At 39.3% G+C, this 12,950-nt stretch overlaps 1 protein-coding gene across 2 annotated transcripts in view; it reads right to left on the reverse strand.

Moving 5' to 3' along the window:
* The window catches only part of LOC136746926 (tripartite motif-containing protein 3), a 48,355-nt gene that overhangs the window by 31,022 nt on the left and 4,383 nt on the right, over window positions 1–12,950 (reverse strand). The gene's annotated exons all lie outside the window — the stretch shown is intronic.

Genomic DNA, 12,950 nt, shown 5'->3' on the forward strand with positions numbered 1-12,950 from the left:
GTTATAGCGCGGATATTAGCACACCTAATGGAAGAAGCTCAAAAGGTGACTCAAAAGTGAGCTGTTAAACCCAGTGCATTTAATTGTAGATCATAATGTGCAACTGATAGATGCTGTCTGTAAAAATGACAAGCATATATAATAGCTTTAAAAAGTATTATAATAGCTTAAAAGGTTTAAAATCTAACAAAATGGAAGGCATTTCCTCTCATTTCCCATTAACATCGGATCAAAATTATTCTCCGCAGGATGGAATTTAATCCGATTGCACAGCAGTACGACATTCTGAGGGAACGTTAATCTGAGGTTAATCTGGGGGCTTCGCCAAGGAGCACATCCACTGTCAACACTGCAAGCATCCATAGGCCCGGGTTCAAACAGCACAGCTCCAAGGTGGAATTATTACTTTGATTTCGGGTTGACCTACAATGAAGATTTACTCTGGTGACATTCATCTGCACTTTGAAAGGTGGTAATGTGTGACAGCTGGTACTCGTGAGATCTATTTTGTGCCTCCAATTTATAAGCCCAGGAATTAAAGTTATGAACAGTGTGGCAAACTAAAAAACTTGATTGTAACATAGTGAAAACATCATGTATAAAACTAAAACTAAAAAGATGAAGAACAATACGAGTACCATTAAATCTGTAGTGAAACCAAAACGGCTAGCATTTAGAATTTTGAATTCATTTTTTACGCCTGCATCAAAATTCACTCCTCTTTAGTTATACAATGGCAAGGAAAGCTTTCATAGATGTAGATCTTTCAAGATCTTGAAGAAAATCATCAGGAGAAGACTATTTAATGATCACCTCATTAAAATAAAATGGCAACAACTCTTTAGAATGTAATTTCAAGGCTGTTCCAAAAAGGCAACTTTTAAATAAAACATTACAGTCCTTTCACGGTCACAGGTGCTATCTGAGGGCCACTTTTCGACATTCGCCACCGTTCACCGATTCTCTGATTCAGCGCATCTCTCTCCGCTTCCAAAACCCAGTGCTTACCCCTGCATGGAAAATCAGATCTAATTCCAGCCATTGGGATTGCTGCTTTATTAATAAGGATTGCGTAACTAGCTCGAAGGGTTGCTTGGAGCTTGATGTTAGAGGATTGACGTGGAGCAAAAATCAGATGCGGTTTCTGAGTCATTACGCTGCAGTTTGTCTTTCCACTTTACTGGACTAATGCAGGGATGAGCAGTGTGCTTTCAGGCTCCAAGTGCAGCCACATGGGTAAAACCCCGAGAGTCATTAATGCACTGATGTACAGCCGCTGTCCCGCAATATATGGACAGATTGCAGGCTTGGAAGGAAGCAAAAGCAAAAAAACACAAAAAAACTACTTAATTGGCTGTTATTTATATACCATGCACTGTAGGCCTGTGCATCCACCTGCCTTGTTATGCAACCCACAAGACCTTTTAAATATATGCCTGTGTGAAATTGGATGTAATTCGATGAGGGTTTGAACATCCTGGTCCCGGAGAGGACCAATCCAGCAGACTTTATATGTCACCCTTAAACCTTTTTTCTTTTTTAATCTTTTTTAAAGACTAGAGAACATTACATTCTGATTGAATTCCTTCATCTTGAGATCATTTGGCACAACATTCCTGAGCAGCCTCCAGCCCCCCTCAAGAGCCAGAGTTCCCTTATTAGAGCAAGTGAATTGCTTAAATCACGTCATTAACGAACATGTGGTCCAATTCGTTGAAAACTAGATATTGAGGGTGACCTAAGACACTAACTGGATTACGACTCTCCAAGACAGTGGCTGCAGCCTTTTAAAGAGATGCGCATTACAATATGCCTGTAATTCTATTTCTTTTACTCACTCTGAGTGTTGGGAATGTTTTAAGAGCTAAATTAATTGTTGGAAGTGCCCCAGCCTCACTTCTTTCACCGATTAATGTTTAATTAACTTATTCCCCACTTAAACTACAGAATGTCAGCTTCTTTAGCACATGATTGTAACTAATGGATAGTGTAGAAAAGTTAAACTGTAGCCTTCTGAGATTTTTTTTTTCAAACTAGGACTAGACTAGGATTGAGAAACCCCTATGGGCTGGTTTCACAGACCTAGATTAGTCTGTGACTAGTCTAGTCACAATTAGACTAGTCATTAACTACCTAATGTTATTTTAGGTAGAGTAGTGTTGATCAAGGCCTGTGAAACCAGTCATATATGATTATTTTGTTGTTTGGCATTCAGAATCGGATTTGCTGTGGTAACTAAACACTACAGGGGAAAAAGGAGATTCTGAAAAGACAACATAAGGAAATAAAGCAACCGCATTTTGGTGGTGGGATATTAACTTCCCCTGCACAGTTTTAGATTCATCATAAACCATTTTCGGTCTTGAAATAAGTTACTGAACATTACATTAACATTAACAATTCAAGACAAAACTGCAACAAGGAATATTGCATAACCCCATCTTAATACACCAAGCAAAGCTGAACAATAACAACAAAAATAATAGATTATCAGATAAAACAGGATGTGATTAAAATTCGTCTGCTTTTGTATTTTTAACCTTTACAACTGAATAGATCTGATATTATTCAGGTGCTGGTAGGTTGGTCTCTGCATGCTGCTGTCTGCCTGACAGTAACTCCAACAGTTCTTTAATAACAGTAAATTAAACAATTACATAACAAGTTCCTAGATGGAACCATACGAAAAGAAAAAAAGACCACTGTCAATTTACAAATCCTCAGGAAATCAAAACCTCCAACTGTGTACTACTTATGTAACATGCATCATATCTGTGCGTGTGAAATAACTCCAAGAGCAGTGAACAACATAAAATAACAGCATGGTATCTGTGGGGGTGCAGAGAGAAAGACAGTAACGCAAAAGAGCGAGGAGGGGGAAAAGGTTCCAGTCGCTTCTCCCAGAGTGATCGTTTTAACATGCACTGCAGCTGATGCACACCCCTGATCCCCAAAGTTCATTAGGCAGCTTTTAACGAGATCACCCGGCAGGATTAGAGACACTGGTTTGTGAATGCGTGATGGGGGCAGGGGGGCTTGTGTGGCTGAGTACAAATGATCAGCAGATAACTGTCATTATCAGGATACAAATGACATGGGAGCCACCTGTTTTCTGATTGCCTTGCTGGGAATCGGTTCCTTTTCATGTTTTGAAGTCAATATTTCCCTTTATTTAAAATGATTTTGTAATTTCAATTACTCAGTTGCTTTTGTTTGTTTCTAATATATGCCTGTATATCTTTAATTCGGTCTAGCACTCAGACAACCATTATAATTTCTATAATACTCTACAGAGAGTGTGTTAGAATTGGATACTTCCTTAGCGTTTAAAGATGCCGTCTCTCTCGCAGATCTGAGCTGTGGGAACATTCATCCGTGACGCACGTGCTACAGTAGTTTGAGGGGATGAAAGCAGGCGTGTCGGGAGTGGAAATTACCGATTCCTCCAAATAGCAGATCACAGAAAATGTTATAGGCCTGTTCATCGAGAGCCTGCTATTATAGCTCTGCTCCCAGCATGCCTTGCCACTGTGCCACACACTCATCAATGTGTTCCAAGTGCGACAGTACATAAAGTGCCTCATTGTTGCGTTCTGCAGGTGAGGCGATTGAAATCCTATTCTAAACTAGGCCAAGAATGGCGTGAGACAATTTCAGGTCAAGGATTAGGTGTCCAAGACATCAGCTAGACTCCCATTGTATTCATTCATGGATCTGTCTTTTTGGGCTATTACTTGAGTTTATTCTCATTCTGGAAGTTAAAGTTTTAACATTCCTAACACCGCCAAACAGGGTCCAAAGATTCAAATCTCACCAGATAGAAAGGAAGACTGAAATAATGAGAAGAGGGAAGAACACAAAGTCTTTTAAATGATGTATGATAGTACTTGTGGTTTTATAAAACAAAAATACTGCCACCTACAAGGCTGACCTCAGACAAAACAAGAAAAAAAAAAAAAACATTTCTGTGTGCGTGCACTTTTGCCTTCCTACATGTCAAGTCCTATTCTTCTGGTGGAACAAAGAAAAGTTTCAAAAATACATTTCAAAGGCCACTGAATTGCACTCTTTGCTCTTCATAGCTCCCAGCACTGTCAGCAAAGGACATGTGAGCTCAGAGTATTACGCAAGACTTCTTTTGCCGCTGCTTCTTATAAATATTTACAGATGGAAAGGGTACTGAGCACATTACTGCAGAAGTCCTCACTAAAATAATGCACAAAGTGATATCCTCGATCATGAAAACACTTTGTTTTTAAGCTGTGCAGGCTTTCAATGTTCATTTGTTGGTTTGGCCCAGAATATGAGCTCTGGTAGCTTCCACTACGGGACATTTAAACATTCATGCCCGACAAGAAATCTTTCAACTTTCAAAATCAAATTCAAGTAGCAAAATAATCTCACAAAAGCCAGTTCCAAAATAATTGCACAAAAACATCATCATAATTCTGCGTTCAAAATTGTACTGTTTCAGTAGGTTACATTATGTTAAATTGGAGAATTCGAGTATACAGCATGATAAAAGAGACCAAAGACTGACAAAATACTAGCTGAAAGTAATGAGAAAGAAATGTGCATTTATAAAGAGATTATGCAAGCTTTGCAAGCTACATTTGGATGGCAAAATGCACTCTTGGTAGGCTGTGTCCTGTGTATTTATAAATTGTTAAATTACTTGAATTTAAAAGGTGATACAAGGCTAATTTCACCCCACCTTACAAGTTGGAACTGTGTTTTTCAACTTAAATAAATCAAAAACAAAAGCTCAGCAATTGAAAATAGTAAATACTGTCCTATGATATTTGTATATCAATATTTTGTAACTTGTTAGAAGACAAATACATTGACAGGAGATGTGGCATTTTCCTAAAAGCACACAAAACACAAATAAACACTATATTAATGGGAAAACCAAATAGACAAGCAAAAAAGATCCAGCATTCAAATATCAGGTTTAGTATTATGGAAGGGGGAAGTAAGGTACAGTTGAAGGAGACTTGCAATCCATAACGGTGGAGTTACATTTCCAGAACCAAGATATTCAACACACTTCCAATTGAGAGTCTCTCTTCATTTCTGCATTTTCTTTTCCGATACAAAATATATAACACCAGAACCGAGAAAACTTTCTCTGATCACGGTCTTGCTTGACACAGAGCAAGATGGGCAACCAATCCATTATTTGTCCCCAAAGACAGAGAACCAGTTCTTAGCTGCCAATCATTATGCAGATAATGCAGCAAAGTGCAGCCTTGAACTGATTTTGAAAAATGGCTCATCTTGATTCATTAATTCTTGTCAGTTCTTGGGCAGCAGAAACATTGGGTCATTTGCAATTAATGAAGGACACCTCTGGGCCTACATCTCTCATGAAAAAAGCTAAACGGAAATCTGGTCTCTGTATTCGGAACTGCTTATACATGAAGTGCAGCCTTCATACCAATTTATAGAGAATTCTGTACATCCGCAACACCCTTCTGCGTCTAATTCATACATGAATCAAATACACACACTAAACATGTATTTATCAGTATCATGCCAACTTCATAGTTGAAGAGATTTCTACAAATGTCTCTGGAACCCTCTGAAGTCTCTGTTACAGGTCAAATCTGATATATAGGGATTCTGATGCAAGTGCCTACACATCAGTACACTGCCCTGTCATTGCCAATTGTTGTCTTTTCAATTAAACCATTTCTGTCAGGCTCTGGCCCAGAAATATTAATCATTTTTTCTTTAATACCAGAGATCAAGATGGATGCTGTTAGTAGAGGAGGTAACTTTGTACTGCAACATTTTAGAAGAGGTTTTAAATTTAGGTGTATTTTTTTTATATATCTATATAATTTAAATGTGCACTCCAGAATATATACTGAACTAAAATATAAACTCTACATGCAACAATTTAAAATATTTTATGGAAATCAATTGAAATTCATTAGGCCCTAATCCATGGCTTCCAGGTCTCAGGATTTGAGGGAGCATGCGATTGACCTGCTGTCTGCAGCAATGTCCACCAGAGCTGCAGGCAGGTCAAGACCCTGGTGTGGACGACGAGCCACAGATGAGCTTCCCCGAGACACTTTCTGACAGTTTGTACAGAAATACTTTTGTATTCAACAGCTGTCCAGGTGGCTGGTCTCAGACGATCCTGCAGGTGAAGGAGCTGGATGTGGAGGTCATGGGCTGGCACACTTGGTCTGCAGTTGTGAGGCCGGTTATGCCAAATTCTCGGAAATGACATTGGATGCGGTTTATGGTAGAAAAATTAATATTTCAATTATCTGGCAACAGCTCTGGTAGACCTCCCTGCAGTCAGGATGCCAATTGCACACTCCCTCAAAACTGGAGACATCTGTGGCTTTGTGGTGTGTGACAAAACTACACATTTTAGAGTGGCTTTTAATTGTCCCCAGCACAGCTTCTTGATCTGCCACACCTGTCAGGTGGATGGATTATCTTGCCAAAGGAGAAATGCTCACTGACAGGGATGTAAACAAATGTGTGCATACATTTTAGAGAAAAGCTTTTTGTGTGTATGGAAAATTTCTGTGATCCTTCACTTCAGTTCATGAAACATGGGACCAACACGTTACATTTATATTATTTTTGAGTAATATATATGCAGCACTAACAATGGATATGTAAACAATAAGAAACACAGATGCATTATATTGCTTAATAAATTTATGTCCAGGTTTAAGTTGACGTGAGTGGTGTCATGAGAAAGTGAAATAAGACAATCATGGAGTAGTGTATGTGAGGCAAGTTATGAACTCAAACAACGTGAACCCACAAAAAGACAACACACAACATGCATCTTTCCTCATTTGAATTACTCAACTTATTACTCCTTTGTCCACCTTGATCTCCAATTTATTAAACATCTAATTTCTATTCCCAAACTTTCCTTGGACTACTAAACGAATCTTCAAGGCCAGTTATTGAATTGCCCAAAAGAGTCATGTTCGGGAGTGCCTGTGCAATAATTAAACAGAAGTTTGTGTTTCATATAACATCAAACTAAGATTTTTCACACTTAATAAGTGTTACTTTTTGCCCAATGAAACAGGATTTCCTTAAAAGACCAGGCTGAAATTTGAACAGGACCTGAACCAGAGGAGACAACCAGCATAAAACTGCTCACAAATGGAGCTCTAAGAAAGGACTAAAATCCATAAATAAACAAAGCTTCAGAACTTTTTCTCCTGAGGGGAAGTGATGCCAAAACAACTCAAACCATTGGCCATTCAGAAATGCTGTATGCAGTGATTATTTAATAGCTAACCTCCAAGGATAAGCCTCTGCAGTATTTGGGATTCTTCATTTACCCCCTTTTCTATTTAGACGTCAATGCAGCTGGGATACGCTGCGACAATCTCACTGCAGGGACACTCAAGCCAAGAGACAGCTCTTCCCCTGGCAGGGATCTCTTCATCCATTTCTATTAATAAGAGAAATACCTTTTCAAGTTCAACTAGCCTCAGGAAAGCTGACAGAAAACTGACATGACCAAATAGAGAAAATATATATTTAAAAAAATACACACACACACAAAGAAAGCATTGCATCAAAGCACAAGACTGAAAATCATGCGTGACAATCCAATACAGTAAAAGCAAAAAGGAAAAGCAAATACTGTTAGTCAAGGTGAATTAAACGCACACATTGTCGGGTGATTCCCCTGTATTAAAGGGATCCGATTTATAGTAAATTACAGATGCCAACCCCCCCGACCGACTCTCTGCCGCTCCCCCTGGTCGACATGAAGCAAGAATCTTCTTGTCAACCTCTGGATAATTACCGAAACCCCCCCAGGAGATTCCAGTTAATGACGCACTATGTTGGAAGCTAGAATCATGTAACGGCATTACAACAGTGCATGACAAAAGGAGACCAAGCCAAGTGTTATACCTCGCACACAGAACAATACCGGACACACTATAAAGACAAGAACTGTGGTAACAGTGGAGTTCAGAATATTTAAAATAATGCTATATCTTGAGTTTATTTTTTATTTATTTTTTACTTCTGGCCTTGCACTGAAGTATGACGCATGTCCATTGATTAAAAAGCGATCAATGATTGCAACACATTTGACAGCAGGCCGCTTTCTTTTTATATACAAAATGCTGGCCAATGTGCTTCCCAAAGAATTACAAATATGATCATCTATGCTTCCAAAATGAATCCTATCCTTCTCCCTGTATAGATCCGTACCCGAAGACACTGCTGACAAACGGAAATTCATTGACACTGTAGGACACTAGTTTTGGTAGGAGTAGGACAGGGTTTCTGTGGCCCCTTACGAAGTACATGCATCTTAATAATCCCTTAGTAATTGACTCTAGAGACGGTGTCTGACTAATACTGCTGGGATCATGGTTTTGACTGTCACTAAGTTTTCTTCATGAAAAGGTCAGCCATATAGATACAGGGAAAAAACTACTGAATAAAAAAAAAAATCTAAAATTAGAATACAGACTGTTTATATGCCACTGCATGAAGAAATTAAAATAATGCCAGTGAGGAACCAGAAATGTAGGATTTTTTTTTTTTTTTGAGAATGTCTTGCACATCAGAAAAAGTATTTAATTTTTCACAGGTACATGAATGAAAAACTAAAACCCTAAACATTCTCTCCTCATTCTATAGATTTATCCATTCACACTTTTCTTTTTTACTCTTTATTAAATGTTAATAATTTGGACTCAGAGTAGGTAGGGGACACTGCTGCTGTACCCTTGATCAAAGGCATTGTACCTAGATTGCTCCAGCAAAAACACAGCTGTGTAAAATTGATGATTGTACTTAAAAATTATTTGATCTATTGTAATTGTCATTCGCTGTGGATAAGAGCATCTGCAAAGAAAACTAATAATCATAATTTACTCAGCTAGCCTGGTGTCTACAGCTTAACTGCCTTCTTCTGAGCATTTTTTGTTGACGGCTCAACTTGGCCAAACAATCAAAAAACGCTTAACATTATACAGTTAACTCTGCAGATTTACGTTTAACAGAGACCATAAATAAAGCAGATAAGTTAGCTGTATATCACCAAAAAGCAAATAGAAATGTAAAACGCATGATAGAGTAAGAATAGGTAGAGAATAAATCAATTCTCTTTCTCCACCGAAATCCATTCCAGTGATCTTTCATCGGCTATTTCCTGTGCCACAATGCAAATCAGTATTAGAAGATGTTTGGGCGACATTGCTGTACACACCTTTTAAAGAGGACAGTCACCTTGTAAAAACATGTTCAAATGAACCTGCCCCATTAGATGACTTGGACAGAGGAGAAAGTATATATTTGGCTTGAAACAGAAACAGAGAACACTAACAAAACAAACCTATATTACGAACATCCACCATCTGCATTACCCCACATACTGGAGCCAGATTTATGCCTAAATCTCTAGAGGTATAAGTCAGCACAACTAGGCCCGACTGTGGTCATGATTAATGTTCTAAATAGGGTTTGACGTCAATGCTGATAGCATCAAATATCTGTCTACAGTACTTTCGGTGGACACAAAGCAAAGCCCTCTTGAAGATGACAATCCTGCTCTTTTTCTGAAGGAAAAGAAGAAGGTTTAGACTTATTTTCTCATCACCTTGCAAAAAGCTCTTTCGGTATGAATGACAAAATAACCTGACCCGAGATCAGTTTCCCTACTGCTGCCCAACGTTAGTTAAATACAATCACACCACCAGTTGGGGCATGTTATGTCCTTCTGTCCTTAGCTCAGTGCTCTTTATAATGGACAGACTGGCAATACTCAAAGTTGCACTTTAGAAGAAGTGGTGTAATCCTAAGGGATGCTCCCTGGTCAATTGGGGAGGTCCAGCATCGAATTTTCTGTCTTCCCTGTCTGTTCCAACAAAACTAGTTGCCAACTGGCATTAATCCCCCCCCACCCCCCACTCACAGAGTAATGCATCAAATGCACCTAGCACAGCAGTTTGCTCCGTTCCAGGTGTTCAGAACTGCTGGCTCTCGTACAAATGAAATGCACGTTGCATATCCGTCTCGAGAAACGCACTCAAAGTCACAGGATTAAAATATTCAGCAGCTGGTGCTGGTGTATATGAAACCAAACACCTGTAAAACTGAAAGGGATCAAAATGATACGGAATAAGAGTTACATATGTTTTTTCCTGGCACTTCTCATCCTAACTGGATCTCATGCCTTTCTACATATCAATTTCTGTTTGAAAATCAACTGTTTGAACATAACAGGCATTTCTAAATGTTTCTTTTACAGAAACAATGTATTTTAAGGCTTAGCTGATGAAGTCGGAGGTTGGTGAAGTTCAAAAATCTTTATACTGTACAGCAGGTTGTCAGAGAAAACATTTCCAACACAAAATTACTTTAATTACTTCAACGGGTGTTGGTGAAAAGCAATTTCTAAAACCACCCTGTGGTTTAGTTAAGTTAAGCTTCCCAGCAATCCCAAACCAGAATGAACACCTCTTTAATTTACCTCAGACACATCTGGTATTCTATCTCCCCATAAACAGACAGAGAAGGTTAAATAAATAAATGGTTCCCCAATATTTATGATCAGAAATCCTGGAGAGAATAGAACTTCAGACTTGTTGTCTAGGCCACTGTCGACTCCTTATCTCCTCTCTCATCTGGCATGGCTTCCATCAGACCAGGATTTGTGAAAATGGTGCAATGGAGAGCGCCTAGGAGACTGCATTAGATGGACAATGCAGATGCTGCACTGAGAAACTAACTGCTTTGCACGGAAATCCGCTGTAATTCCCTTTGTGAAAACACGGAGATCTGCGCTCCAAATCTCTGCACACAGCTCTCACACAGCTTATGTTCCCTCAGTCACATGACCACATCCCACCGTGGTCTGAAGGGGCCACACCGCAGAAATATCAGATCGTGCACGGTTTCAAACTCAAATATTTCCTCGTTTCCAGACTATCTACTAAATCAGTTATCATTAATTTGTGGGACATCAACAGTAATTCGATTTAAAAGCATATGTAATAGAAAAGAGAAAGATAGCAATTGGGAAATGGATAAGCCGTCCAATCTACACATGAAATCTGTAGGTGGAAGTTTAACAAATTAACCCCTACTTTCTTTTCATGTTAATCCCATGGTTTCATACGTACTCTCTCTGTATATATAGCTTTTGTTCCCCTCTAAGCTTTTGTTCCCTTTGAAATGTGCAGTGTAGAAATTTCATGGAAACCCAACTCGTTTTCCAAGAGACCAATTGCAGTGGAATGCTCTCTGTATGGCCGTGATAACTTCCATGTCACCTCCTTTGAAAGATTCACATTTAAAATCAAGCTGGGCAGCTATTTTTCCTCCACTAACGCCATGGTTTATGGGTCTCCTTTCGACCTCTCATGTAATGACAGCTGCCAAGGTCACTGTATTACTTTTTAAATCACTTTTGTGATTGGGAATGAGGACCCATTTGGTTACTTGAATGCAGGCACATTAGCAATAAAAGAAAAAAAAAAAAAAAAAGGAGAGGCTCAGCCATCCAATTTGCTGTAACAAAATGCATTACTCACCCCTCAGGAGCAGAACTGTTATTAGCAGGTGGCCATAGTCACGTACAAACATGACAAGAGCCCTCCTCCTTAAAGATATAACATTGGGAAGATGCTGTTGGAGCTGTCAAACGCAACCTCTCTCTATCATTTTAAAAGACAGCAATACCGTGTATCCATCCGAGTGCTGCAAAGATGCAGAGAGGAAAACCCAGGCTGGCTGAGGTGAATGCCGTTTCAAATGGTGTGCACATTTGGGATGCAGAACAGCAGGCCCTAGAAGCACCGCACAGCTCCTGACGCAATGCTGTCTGCTCTCCCCCTACCTCACCTGCAGATCTGCAATACAATCAGGCCAAGCTAACAGAGACCAGAAGGGCCACGTTCATCGCTGCAGGTTCATTGCAGTCGGCATCTCCCATCTGCTGCCGTATCCCAGCATTGTTATATAAGCCAGAGAGCCCCCAGTCATTCCTGTTGCCTTTGGAAAACCATGCCTGCCTCCTGAGCACAGTCTGACACCCAAATCAACGATTCTCAAGCAACTGGCATTTCATTATGTACAATCCCCATCATGTTCTCATTAGAATGTGGACTCATTTACTTAGGCAGGCTGGTCTCGTTAAGCATGCATTTACAAAGCAGGACATGCACATTATCACGGTGGTGGTGGGGGGGCGGGGGGATACATTTATAACAGTCAGACTCACTAGTCAAATCATGCCTTGCAGGAGGAGTTGCCCCAGGTAGTATTATTACATAAGGTCTGTAAAGTCTTTATTGTAAAAAAAAAAAAGTGTTAATGCAAAAAATGCTGGCTTAAGTAGATAATAGTAGTCAAAACAAGATGACAAGCTGTCTCTGGCATTAAAAATAAAATGCAAGTTGAAAAACAGCCGTGTTCTTAGAAACCAGCCCTGCACTCAAAGAGTTTTGCCTGGCAAACACACCAATGCTTTGGAAAAGGTCTGGAGGATTTGGAGGTAGAGGTTTATACTGCATTCCTGAGATCACCCAGCACATCTGATGTAACAATCTAGTTAGTTATTGAGTTGATTGATGTGTACATAGAAAATACATACATGTAATAGTGTGTAATAGGAAAAGGGATAAGTGTGGATACATGAATGTTTGTATTGCTGTGAATATATAGCCATTCATTTATTTTTCATAGAATGCATGCCTTTTTGGAAATGCCAAATTGAAATCACAGACTACCAAAAAAAAAGATACAATAAGAGATAGACAGTTAGATATAGTAACAGTCATTTACAAATTTAAATACCCAAAAAATGAAACGCTTTCTTTTAGACAGTCCCCACATGGCATGTTCTTCAATGCTTCAATGTGAAATATCACCGTTGTATATTCTAGGCTCAGTGACTGTAGTGCTCAACCGTTGGAAGGAGATGCACAGCC

Source organism: Amia ocellicauda, chromosome 3 (assembly GCF_036373705.1).
Source record: "Amia ocellicauda isolate fAmiCal2 chromosome 3, fAmiCal2.hap1, whole genome shotgun sequence".
NCBI lineage: Eukaryota > Metazoa > Chordata > Actinopteri > Amiiformes > Amiidae > Amia > Amia ocellicauda.